The 13281-nt window shown below is 37.6% G+C and overlaps 1 long non-coding RNA gene across 7 annotated transcripts in view; it reads right to left on the reverse strand.

The window, feature by feature from the left end:
- Positions 1–13281, reverse strand: part of LOC101731354 — a 36749-nt gene that overhangs the window by 896 nt on the left and 22572 nt on the right. For 2 of the 7 annotated variants that reach the window (XR_004221966.1, XR_004221965.1), the window contains one exon: positions 1441–1629. The exons of 2 other annotated variants lie outside the window; for them this stretch is intronic. This is a non-coding gene — a long non-coding RNA (uncharacterized LOC101731354). The remainder of the gene's footprint in view (positions 1–1440; positions 1630–13281) is intronic. 3 more of the 7 variants (XR_004221971.1, XR_004221967.1, XR_004221969.1) reach the window with 2 other exon arrangements.

The raw sequence follows: 13281 nt of genomic DNA on the forward strand, positions 1-13281 counted from the left end.
ATTGCTCTTTGGTGCTCATTCAGGAGGACCCAGAGCTGGTGCAGTTTTATGCTAACAAGAGCACAGGTATTAGGTATTAGGTAAGTGATCACAATCACTGGGGGGCACCTAGCATATGGAAGTGCCACTTATAGCCAACCTTGCCTTGTTCCTGCAGTCAGAGCTGTATTTTGGTCTAGTGCTTCCTAAGGCAGTGGACAGATGACTACCACCTTTCTCTTTGGTGATTGGCACATTCACAGCTTTGTCTATGCAAGAAGAGGGTACCATGCTCCCTCTCAGCCTGATACAAATGTACAGCGGCTGGCTGGGGGGAAAATATTTAAGAGCTTTTTTATATATATGCACCCCAGGGCCACCAGCTAAAATAAGGTTGCCAGATCACTGATTGCAATTTAATCAAATCAGTGCAGCCCGCAACATGCATTTATTTTGTAAGTGATCTGATAACTTTACTTTTTCACCAGGTTTCACCGCAAACAAAAGTTTGCAATACACAATAATTTGCAATGCAATAACAGTCCAATGACAATATTACATTGCGACATGCTAATTTTTATTCTTATTTGTGTACATTTTTTTTTCCATTTACGACTTTTATTGCAGTTCCCCAATAGACTCCAACAGCTGCAAAAAAAAGCTGCATGGTATGAAAAAAGTCACCTGTTTTGCAAATTTTTCCAGCAAATCAAAGCAGGACAGATTAGCTCTTCAATAAACCTTACCCTAAACCTGTCACACTAGGCACAATCCTCAGGTAGAAATACATCCCTGTCTGCAGCACTGGCGCAACCTGCACCAAAAGCCCATGGACACAGTTGCTCCATGGATGTGTCCTAAGGGCTGGAATTTCGTGTCCCTTATGGCTCCAGCACTTGTGCCCATGGGATTTGTAAATGCAGCCTTTTAATTCTCACTTCATGTAAACATGGCAGGAGACTTGGAACTTACTTCTTTTATGTGCCTGTGGCCAACTATGCATACAGAACTGCTACTTTACTAGCACAGATACAGAGTCATAAATTCAGAGGAAGCATGTAACTAAAGAACATTGCTTCTAATGTCGGCAGAAAGTAATTGACTCGCTGATTCATTAACAATTACAACACGCCGCTGACTAATTTAATTAAACTTTTTTTTTAGAAACTTTAGCATATTTTACAGTTTGATGACATTCAGTGACAGGAATTGGTTAGTTAATTACAATAACAGCATAATATCCCAGAATACATTTCTATAAAATAAACAGAGTTAGTCAGTGTCTCTTTTGTTCACTAGTTTGCTGTTGTTTTAGTACCTATGGATTAGAAAGAAAACACATTATGCAGCCTTGTTATGTCTCAATGAAAACACAAATGTATCATTATGACCCTTTATGTATATAGAGAATACTGTATATTATCCACCACTTCACATAGATTATAGGGCTTATATTCTTACTGCATCACAGCTAACCTTTCCAGCAGTCAGTTGCGTGAAAAATCTCATCTCATCAACACATGTTCCTTGTACCATATAGATGTACATGGTGCTGCTGCCTTACTTCTGTTGTTCCGAGCACAGACATGCCTGTTAATGGAGTCTAAGTTGCTGCAGGTCAGTTGCACCAAAAGAATCAGACCAACTGGACTCAGAAAAAAAAAAGAAAGATGCCAACTGGACTTAGAGAATCCCAATTGCACTAAACATTTTCTGTCTGTCTGGCGATTGCAATGACACTGAAATTATGAGGATAAACGATGTATTGTGAAAGAGAAACATGGCTATTGTGTCTAACGTTTAACTTTGCACCCTGTGGAATATTACGTAAATGACCTCTTATATGTCATCCACATCAGTTTTTTCCCTTATGAGTTAACATTCTGCAGTCCCTATTACATAGAAAACTAAATCGGCGGATTCGCATCTAAATTCTGCATTTTGCCAACAGTATTTTTCTTGTGGTTTTTTTTTGGCCAATTTTTTTTTCAATTTTTTTTTCCACCAACAAAAACGCAAGAAACATGCCACCAAAAAGCCTTGCATTTCAATGCATTTGGAGTGGGAAAAACGTCCATTAATTTTAATACATGCCATTTTGTGAATTTAGAAGTTTTGATAATTTCTTGTCTAAGCAAAACAGAAAAGATTTGCTCATCGCTACCTATCAGAGATTGATTTGCAACAGGTTATGTGAAACTCACATAACTGAAAATTATTAACATTATTATTATATTATATTATTATAACATGATATTCTGCATCACTCTGTACTAATTGGGTGTATATACTGAACTTACAGGTTAAATTAAAAAACCTAACACCAATACTAGCACAAAAGAGCGTACAATCTACATTGAATTTTATTCATGTTTTATTGTTTACACAATCATTGTGATGATCATGAAGAATAATGTAAATGGATCATTTGCCTCTATCCTGTGACCCGATTAATCACCTGACATGAGGATTTCTAGACAGAGCTCCATTTAATAAGGACACGCACTAACATACAAAGGAGCTTGACAGGAAGCAAGGAAGAGACTGTAGGAATGATTTTATAAATATGTCAACAGGAGTATGTCAACAGGAGTATCCTGTTCTACTATTTGCAGTTCCCCTCTTCTACCATTAGTGGGAAAAGAATCCCCTGATACAGTATATACATTCATTTAAAGAGGCCAGCTTGATAAAAAAAAATTACAAATTAAAAAGATTACAAGTTGTGATGGATGCAATTTCCCTTGTATATGTGTTATATATGTGAATTATATCACTTCTGGTGCATAAATAACGGTATTAGCATTTAATTAGCTTGGCACAAGTTAACGTCACTGTTTAACACAAACTGTTAGTAAAACCCTGTAACTACTGCCATGTCTAAGCTGGTGGTACAGGGGTCCTTGATGTAAACACACTGATATATATACTGTATATATACAAGAGCAAACGGAGCACACCCTATAATGACTCAAACGCCCAGGGTGCTGGCAAAAATAGTAATAGTATACAGACAGTGTGCCGCACATGCCAGGACCTTTTTTTCAAATAAACTAATTTCTGCAAAGTCCTGGCATGTGCGGCTCACTGTCTGTGTGTATATATATATATATATATATAAATATATTTGGTCTCATATCTGTTAAAGGGACTGCATTGCTGCAAGTGTGGCTATATCAGTTGTATTTTGTATTACTGTTATACAATATGTTTTAGCTGTTTCATTGCATTTGAATTCCCTGTTTTATAATATAATTTTGAAGAAAACACAGCCACAATTACACTGCCTTTAGAAAAGGGATAAATAAAGTTCATTGAAGAGTCACAGTTATAATTATTAGCTAAGGAGCAGTTCCCTTTTCTTTTTAGATTTACTATTCGCCAAATTTACTACCGGTTAAAAGATATACATATCTGCATTTTTTGGAATGTACATGTGGAAAGTGATATGTTAACCAGGCATTCTTTCCTCTCATAAGCTAATGTTCCCTTGAGGATGCACTGGAAAAGCTTACTAAATGTATCCTGAGCTAATTGGATATCATTAGTTGAATAGGAAAGTACAGGGGTTCATGAAAGTTTATTCTGAGGATACTTTGTCAGAGAATCAATCCAAATCACTGAAATCTGCAACAGTTGTATTTATACTGTATCTGTCACTGTTTATTCTATATACAATTCTTGTCCATTTCTGGATCCTTAGTGCACTCAGTGGCAATAGCGAATTTTATTTCATGCTAGAATCCAATGAAAATAAACTACATTTTGCATGAATCTGAAAAGTATTACTGTAAAATCTGTGCATAAATATTTCTTTTCTCATACTGCAAATGTATTTGTTCTGAGCCATTATACACAGACAAACAGGTGTAGAGCAATCACTGTTAGACTGTCACACATGAACGCACAATTTGCAAAAGTATACATTCTCTGTCAGAAATATTTCCATTGGCAGAGAACTGTACTGTATTAAATATTTAGAAATTCCCCAAACCTGCACTTATATTAAATGGTATATTGATCCCCTGAGAGTAAAACTATAGGTATAGAATTCAGAATGTTGGTTATTTGAAATCTAATGTTAATTATACATTTTAATTATAATTTGTTTTGCAAATTCACCTTGCAAATGCATTCTCTTGCATCTGTGATTTATTTGTAAGGTCTGCTTTGGAGATCTATACTTGGGTGAATTTTTATCAAGACATGAGAGGCTAAGTCTCCCCAAACCTGTCTAACAATTAACAAAAATAGTCATAAAATTCCTTCACTGATGCAGTCTATCTCCAGATGAGGACAGGGGATGATACAGGCACTGGCTACTTTAAACCTTTGTGACTATGGGTCAAGTATTTTCTTTATCATCTGCAAAACCTTCTATGCTGCTGTTTTTGCCTTTGTCCTGGTACAACTGTGGGGAATATGATTGGCTGGAGTACGAACATTGATTTCACTCCACCCAATCCAATTTCTGCTTCCTGTACTAGTGGAAACTTTTGGGGCAAAAGGAACAAGCAGCGCTGAGCTGTAGTAGACATGAAAGAAAATATGACCTGTGGCAATGGTAACCAGACATGCAGTAACTGTCATCCCACTACTGGTTGTGACCAAAGAGATGGTGGGGCAGTCACAGGACACAGAAGGAAAATGAAAAAAGGCAGGACAGGAGTGTCCTGAAGAGGATCAGAGAAAGTTGTTTGGAATGGGAGAAAAAATTGGAATATACAGAAAAGAAATGCAAATATATATGAACTTGGAATTAAGGGGACTGGATTGAAGAAAGGGGCTGATAACCAGGCAGATGTGAGAGGAGTAAATGAAAGAGTTGCTGGGATTTAAAGAAAAGGTAACAAGCACCTAAAAGGAAGAGAAAAAAGATAAAGGGATAGTTGAGGAAAGCAGGAAAAGGCATGGAAATCAAAGGCAAATAATAAAGCAGAAAGTATTGAGCAACAAAATAGAATATGATAATCAAGGAGTGAGAACTCCAAAACAGAACTCGGTTTAATTGCACCGTAATTTGGATCTGCATAGCTTGTCTACTAAAAAATCATTTAAAAATTAAATAAACCCAATAGAAGTGTTCTGCATCCAATAAGGATTAATTGTATCTTAGCTGGGATCAAGTAGAAGGTATTATTTTATTACAGAAAAAAGGAAATAATTTTTAAAAATTAGAATTATTTGCTTATAATGGAGTCTATGGGAGATGAACACACGTATTTAAACCGCACACCCATAAATTTCACATCCACTGCACTAGTGGTGCAAGCCTTCTGTAGGATTGGCAGGTCCTTATCCTCGTTTTGTAAACGGAGCCGCACACACAAATATACTGTAGCAGTCGGAGAGCTTACACCATTTATTGTGACCACCTTGATCAACATCCTCTCATCCTGACAAAGGGGGGGTGTATCCCCCAGAAACGTTGATCAAGGCGGTCTCAATAAATGGGGTAAGCTCCCCAGCTGCACATATTTGTGTGTGTGGGTCCATTACAAAAAGATGGGAGATGGCCTTCCTGTAATTCAGAACTATCTGGATAACAAATCCCATACCTGTAATTGTGATACCCATCACATTTATGCAGTTAGGGTATAAATGGGAAAGTTCATCCCACAGTAATGTAAAAACAGTGTATCAAAGTAGGTAACAGCTCCAAGTAAATGAGCAAGACAAACCCATTATTGATACCAATATTAATAGGAATTTTCTCATACTTCTAATTTCAGTTTTCCTGGTAGCCTACTTATATTAACTCTATAGACAGACTTTCAATACTGTGCAGCCATTTGTAGCTCATCTTGATATGATTGTGTGACTTAAATATTTTAGTTTTGTTCCAGGAATTTATCTATGCCACTCACAAGCTTTTAGAGTGAATACACACAAAGTTACTAGTAGCAGTTACTTGTCACAGCTACGTTCTGGCATTTAGTAGCCATTACAAGTAGCTGCAACTAACTAGCTTCATGTGTCTTCACCCTTAGTGAGAAAACAGAAGCTAGACAGGGGAGGCAAGGTAAATCTGCATTCCTATGATGAGCCAGTAGGTGTTACCTTATTGAGATCATGGATGTTACATTGCAGGTGTGATGCCTCTTAATTTAGAGCTAAATGTGCATCAGGTGCTGCTCTTAGTGATTTATCTTTTAAATGGAAGAGTACTGGTTTGCTGCTCAACTTTTTTTTTTTTTGTGTCTCTACAGCTTGGTTTTATTTAGACAGGGAATGAGTTGGTTAATAAGAACACAGGTGTGCAATTGGGTAGTCTTGCACACAGAACTCCATTTCCCCCTCCTTTGTGCCTGCAGTGAGATGGTGCCTGTGTACAAGCCATTTCTTCATACCATGTCTTATTGCAACTCTCAACCTGTCATGGGTGAGTCTGTTGGTGCAGAACTTTAACAATAATTTTGGTTTGTTTTACTCCTTTATTTAAAGCGGCTACCCACTTTGATACTTCTTTTTAAGACATCAGTGTGTATGTACTAAATACTGATCTTTATTGGTTCCCTCCCCCCACAAATTTTAGCCAGCAATGAGACCGTGCCTTTGTGTAAGCCTCTTTTTTCTCTCGGATTCATATTAACAAACTTGTTGGGGCATAGCTGTAACCATATTATGGGTTTCTCTTTCTCATTTACTTGCAGCTCTGCCTACTTTGATACACTTTTTTTACATTAATGTTGTCCCATTACTATACACTGATTTATACTGGGATTACCATTCCCATTCATGCCCCAATTGCATACATGTAGTGGGTATTGCAGTTATAAGTGTTGCATGCAGTATATACTGATAGAATAGCCAAAGTTACAATATTATCTTTAGTTTGCCATTTACTCTTGTACTCTAATTATACACTTTGGTGTTGTTTTTAATACATTGTTTTTGTTTTTCCTATTATTAAAAGTTGTTTTATTTCTATTGCCACTGGAACCCCAGTTGACCATTTGAGTTATTGTGCAATAGAACGGAGTTCTGTTTTGAAGCCCTAGCTACTTGTTGACTACATTTAGATTTAATTCACGTGCGCATTTCTCCATTTACTTTTACATCTACAGATTTCTTGGTATTATGTATAGTGAGCAACCGAAACCGAACATTTTTTCTGAGCAGTTTATTTGTAGAATCAATTACACAGATGAATCCAAACTAACATTTTCTTATTTAACTGAATACTAACTAACGCAGTGAAAGTAATTTCAAGGTACTTTACTTTCCTACTCCAGTCAGAAGAATTGTGCTGTGCTTTTTTTTGTATATTTTTGGTTAGTTTGCCTTCCTTTTGTATTTATATGTAATAATATATAACATATAATTATATTTTTAAATTTTTTTTGTACATTCTGCAATAACTTGTTCCCAGTCATTAGCATGGATATTTTTATCTTAAGTACCCTAAAGCTTGGCCAATTGGATGGTCCCTTTTGGGAATTAAGTCGGTGTTTAGATAAGCAGTAGACCAGTCTCTATAGGATATAACAGCTTGAATGTTGTTGAAATACATATATAACTAGCCTACAAGCCCTGAATAGACTAAATCATATATACAGAGATTAATTCAGAGACTTACTAAATCCAGTAAAATTAGAGGTCAAAATCTGACTCAAGTCAACTATATCTATGGAAAAACCATGCAATAGGCAGACTTAAAGCAAAATTCCCCCCCCCCCCCCCCCGAATGAATACTTAACCAACAGATAGTTTTTATCATATTAAGTGACCTATTATAGAATCTCTCCAAACTGGAATGTATATCAGTAAATATTGCCAGCATAGTGCTGATCTCAAGTCTTCAGTGAAGAACAGCAGAGCATAGTAGCGATCTGTTATGGAATTCTGGCTATGAATATTGCCTTGGGGTGAGGCTGGCAAAGTCCTGTTTATTTGGTAAAATGTGAATAAATGCTGTTGCCCATTTCTGGCTCCTGGAGTTTCATTAAAGGGAAACGAAAGGTAAAGTCACTTGGGGGTGCCAAAATGTTAGGCACCCCCAAGTGACTTTAACCGCTTACCTCGTACCCCGGGCTGGTGCCCCTGTTGGGAGAAAACAGCACCAGCCCGGGGCACCTGGAGCGCAGCGCTTCCGTGTTCTGGCTTCCTCTTCCTGAATGCCAGCGGTGGGCGCATGCGCAGTAGAGTGAAAAGCCGACTTTAATGTTTAAGTTCGGCTTTTCTCTCTACTGCGCATGCGCGCGCAGCGAAACAAGAGGAAGGAAGCGCCGGCAGCTACCCCGGGCTGGTGCTGTTCCCTCCTCACAGGGGCACCAGCCCGGGGTAAAAGGTAGGTGGTCAAAGTCACTTGGGGGTGCCTAACATTTTGGCACCCCCAAGTGACTTTGACTTTCTTTTCCCTTTAAGGTATGTAACAATGGGGTTCAGAGGGATGGTTGAAAGCGAAGGGTCAGTTGGGGAGTCCCCTTTTCATGGCATAACAATGCAATATTTGCTAGTCAATATTACACAGTTATCAAAGGCTGGATATAGTGCTTTTAGGGGTTGAGAGCTTTAAAAGATTTTCACTGGATGTTCTTCTTTATTCTGTTTGGCAATTACAGAATAAACCTTGATAATGCTGGGTGTTGTAGTCTACCACCTTCTATCTGTCAGTCTAAATGCCTCTGTCTCTTTAAGTATGTTTGTTGCCTTTAGTGCTGGGCATTTGTTACTGAAATAGTTTTGAATATTTCAGGTTTCTTAAACTAATATTTATTTTATTGTTTTTGGCTCAGTTTTTACTAATAAAAGAGAGGGAGTAATAATGAGAGAAAAATGAGGTGTTTATATAGTTAATTTAAATGGCACATCTCAGCAGTACAGTATGTAATTATTTAAGCTCTACAATAGTAAGAATGAAAGCTTTTGTTGAATAAATTCTACAGCTCCTCTAGACCACAAACAATGCAGAGTTATGGAATCATGTTAAAGTATTTGTAAAAATTTGCCAGGAGAAAAGTAAAGTTTTTGTGAGTAATTGGAAAATAAACAGTAGGCAATATATGTTATTTTCTGCCTAACTAAACCATTTTAAGTAAATTCCAGTATATCACTGGCAGAGCTAAATATTGACTACAAGTGTAACTGAAACAGTTATGCCATTGTGTTGGTATACTATATACTTTCTTTTTCAACCAGCACAGAGGAAAGAAGCAGTGTTGGAAAGGGGCTAGACACAATTCTAAGTGCACAAGGCTTTATGGGGTATGATGTGGCCCTAAACACTCCTTTCAATTCATTCTAGCCCTTTGTAGATGAGCAGTACAGTATTTTACCATAAAGAATATAGTTAACAGTATAGGTCTGCAAAGACTTAGTACTAGGAAAAAAAGAATGAATTAACTTCGCTTGCCAGCTATTTGTGTAAAAAGTCAATTTGTATAATTTGTGCGGCGTGTGCTTTCTGTGTAAAAGTTTTTTAGCTTTTAGAAGTGTTTGTGTAAATATTTAGACCTATAGTTGTTGCAGTGTGTATATTGTTTCCAAGACATTTGTATACAGGCAAGCTGTGTTTGTGTCATGATTATGCAACAGTGTGTCTTCATGTAAAACCATTGGTTTCCGATATACTGTACATTGCAGTTGTTAAAAGCGTTCCAGAGTTCATCTGCAACATTGTGTGAACCTCTTCTATTCATTTCTAAAGTGTGTATTACAAGCCCCTTTGTTGCGATGGTGGTGTACATACAATTTGGCTAAGTATTTGGGCACTATGTTACAAACGTAGCTCAGTGGTGCTGCTTGGGTCCTGGCTTTGCTGCCAAGGCAATCTCTCCATAGGGCTTCTAAATTGTGTCCGGGTTTGCGAAGGGGGTGCGCTTATTTTCATTCAAAACCAAAATGCTTTTTGTCCTCTGATGAACCTCAACCCAAGGTGTGTGTGTTTGTTGGACTGTAAGTTACACTGGGGGAGGATCTGAAGTAAGTTATTAGACAAAGTTAGAATATAAAAACCAATAATATGTAGGTGATATGTAAATAAAGCATAATGATAGCATTACCTATGTTCAGTGTTCACCCCTGCATTCATTTTCTAATAATACAAAGCTGTTTCTTGTTAAAAACTGCTGGCATGGTGCTCCCATAGTCACATAGTTTGCAGGGAATGTATCAGGATTCAGGAGAATGCTTAGAAGCAATGGACTGTTAAGTCTAAATCATGTTACTCGGGTGAATCTTTCATATCCCATTTATAAGACAAGGAAGAAAAGATGTTTTCCTTGCATGTGAATTTGCTGTTTTGCATATATAATTTACAAGCCAACCTCGGCTAATCCAATCAAATTGCATTGTAGCCATTCAGTTCAGGCCAGGGTGAGCACAATGTGGTAGTAACAGAGTGAAGAATGAAAACAGCATCGTAAAGGAGTAATTAAATTTCATTAACAGCTTTTTTTTATAATAAATATTTCCGTTTTAAATAGTGTTTTTTTGTTTTTTTTTCACATTACAGGATTAGATTCCATATAATTATAAGTAAGTTGATGGCATCTGTATACTATGCAGCTAATCCTCCTTATCTCTTTTATTCTCATTCTCTTAAATCGGCCACAGGCATGTTCTGTAGTAAATGTTGAAGGAGAGCTAAAGCAGCTTTGTCTTGTGGTACAGTGGCTGTGATATAGCCCTGCCAAGAAGCAAAATAGAGCTTCTGTTTGCCAGAAATGAAACTGGAGTAGTCAAATGGTTACCTAGAAATGCATTCTACAATAAAAGAATTAACAGTAGTGAAGATAAACATGTTTTCCCCCAAAACTACAGTACGTTACTTACTGTTACAATTTTTTTTCAGGCTAAAATAAGGATGTTGTATTGTGATGCGTGTTCTGCTTTAATTGCTAATATTTTTGCAGAATACGTTTGTGTTACAACTACACAGGTATTTGAGATAATTTGCAAAGAAATTGGTCATTGTTTTATCCACATGATGCAGCGTTATTTGCCAATGCCTTTAGTGTGTGCCCCAGCTTGCACATACCACCAATGCAGGGACACTTTTGTGTTTTCTTACCTTAGTGTGGGTGTAAGTTGCATTATTTTTGGTGTGCACAAACTTTGTGTTCTGCTTCATAAATGTTTCCCATTATCTATATTGCCATAGTGTTTGCAGAGTAGATACAAAACACACAGATGCAAGGGTGCCTTGGAACAAACATCTCTATTTAAGACATATAACTTTATGGTTCCCTTTAGGTGTTGCATTCATATATGTAACATGACTTGAACCTTAGACAGTGTTAGCCTTTAATTTGTATATAGAGGTGCATGTATCAACTGATGCACGTGCATGTGAATACAATTTGGACAGAAAACAAATGTTGCATTATACAACTGAAAATAAAGCAGATAACTAAATCCAGCAGTAGCGTCTTGAATCCCTCTGTAACATGAGGCAATTCCTGCAAATATGAACAAATGGAAAGTTGCAGTATTGCGCATATTTTTAATGAATCTGCATCAAATTCTAACTATTAAACATACTATTGCGTTAACCTAATTAAATAGAAGGGATAAAGCATATGGAAGGTCATAAAGAAAGGTTGGCTAAGTTGGAGTTGTTTATGCTGGTAATGAGGCACTTAAAAGGGGATATGATTGCTTTGTATAAATGTGTAAGTCTCAGGTGTTTATTCACCAGTAGATTCTTCCATCGAACATGAGGGCATCCTGGGAAGTTGTGAAACTCTCTTCTGAGCCGGTTGTATTGTAAAATATATTAGATGGGGTGCAAGGCTTAATAGAAGCTCTATAAATAGACGCTACCAGGGGTGGAAGAGGGACACTGTTAGGTCACAGATAGGGAGGCCAGCAGGAAGAGCTTAGCCTGCACTCCCCACTACCTGCATATTTGCTGTGCGTGATGGCCGAACCCATCCGACCCACCCACAGGTAAACTCACTAGTCCTGTAGGTTTCGGGTTGGCCTGCACATCACTATTGGTGGCCATAATTTATACATATTTATTGATCATTGTGCATGAAATGGTGTGGTTCCTACAGTGACAAATTCATTCGCATTATAAATGATTAATGGGGAAAATTAAATATCAAGTAATATCAAATAAAGAGTATAATTAAGATGTATTACAGTTATCTAGCATATTTTTTCCTGTACTGATTTTAGGTTTCCCTAATATTTTATCATTAGTATGCATAAGCATGCCAACCCAAGCATCCAGACTCCAGCACAAAAGTTTCTGTTTGTTAACAGAAAAAAACTGTTGATTTTTTGCTTTAACGTGTAGAAAAACATTGTTTTTGCGCCAAATCAAGATGGGATTTTACTGTTCTAGGACATGAGAAACATAATGATTAGCAGCTAAATATTTTTTTATCAGAATTAACAAGAACAAAACAAATGGAACTAAGCAAAACATGGACAGATGGGTGTATCAATTATGTCTACAGTCAGATTAACAGATAGTAAAGATAACAAAGAAAATCTGGAGTTGTGTTGTTGCATCTGTGGTAAGCCATCCCCCTCTTTAATTGATTGCTGTTGTTTACTATAGGCTAAAATGTAAAAAATTTCACAAAATAGTACTTATTTTTATCATAGAAATAAACTGAACTAGGGTTCTTGTCCTTTCATTACAAGACTGATATCACACCAATAGAGTACATTGCCTCAGTGCAAATGAGTTTGTAGGTAAGGCATGGATTATTATGACCCATTAGTATATAATTTTTTATTTTAATTTTGTTTATTATTTCTATAAACATTCTCTTATTTAGGCAGAATTTTGTTTGTTCTTTTAATAAGAACAAAATTGTTTTATTTAATGGTGTAAGCTACACCATTGCTGTCCAACTGGTGGCCCACGACCCCCCTCTGTGTGGCCCCTATCTGTCTGGCTGCTTTGATGGCTTACCTTTGTGTAACCCACATTGTTCACCTGTTCACACCTCACACTGTAGGAACAGTTCCAGCATTGTGTTACTGTACGTGCTGCCTTCCCTATGTTGCCTGTGTATATGGCATACACAGGCATTATAGGGCAGGGCGAGCATCCACGCACAGGCAGCATTTTGGCAGGCAGAGTATGGCACACACAGGTAGGGTAGGGCAGGCAGAGTATGGCACGCACAGGTAGGGTAGGGCAGGCAGAGTGGCACATGGGCAGCATAGGGCAGGCAGAATATGGCGCACAGGGCAGACAAAGTACTGCCTGTGTGCCATACTCTGCCTGCCGTATGCTGCCTATGTACCATACTCTGCCTGGCCTATGCCGCCTGTGTGTGCCATACTTTGCCTGCCCTATGCTGCCTGTGTGTGCCATAGTCTGCCTGCCCTGTGCTG

The sequence above is a fragment of the Xenopus tropicalis genome, chromosome 3 (assembly GCF_000004195.4).
Source record: "Xenopus tropicalis strain Nigerian chromosome 3, UCB_Xtro_10.0, whole genome shotgun sequence".
NCBI lineage: Eukaryota > Metazoa > Chordata > Amphibia > Anura > Pipidae > Xenopus > Xenopus tropicalis.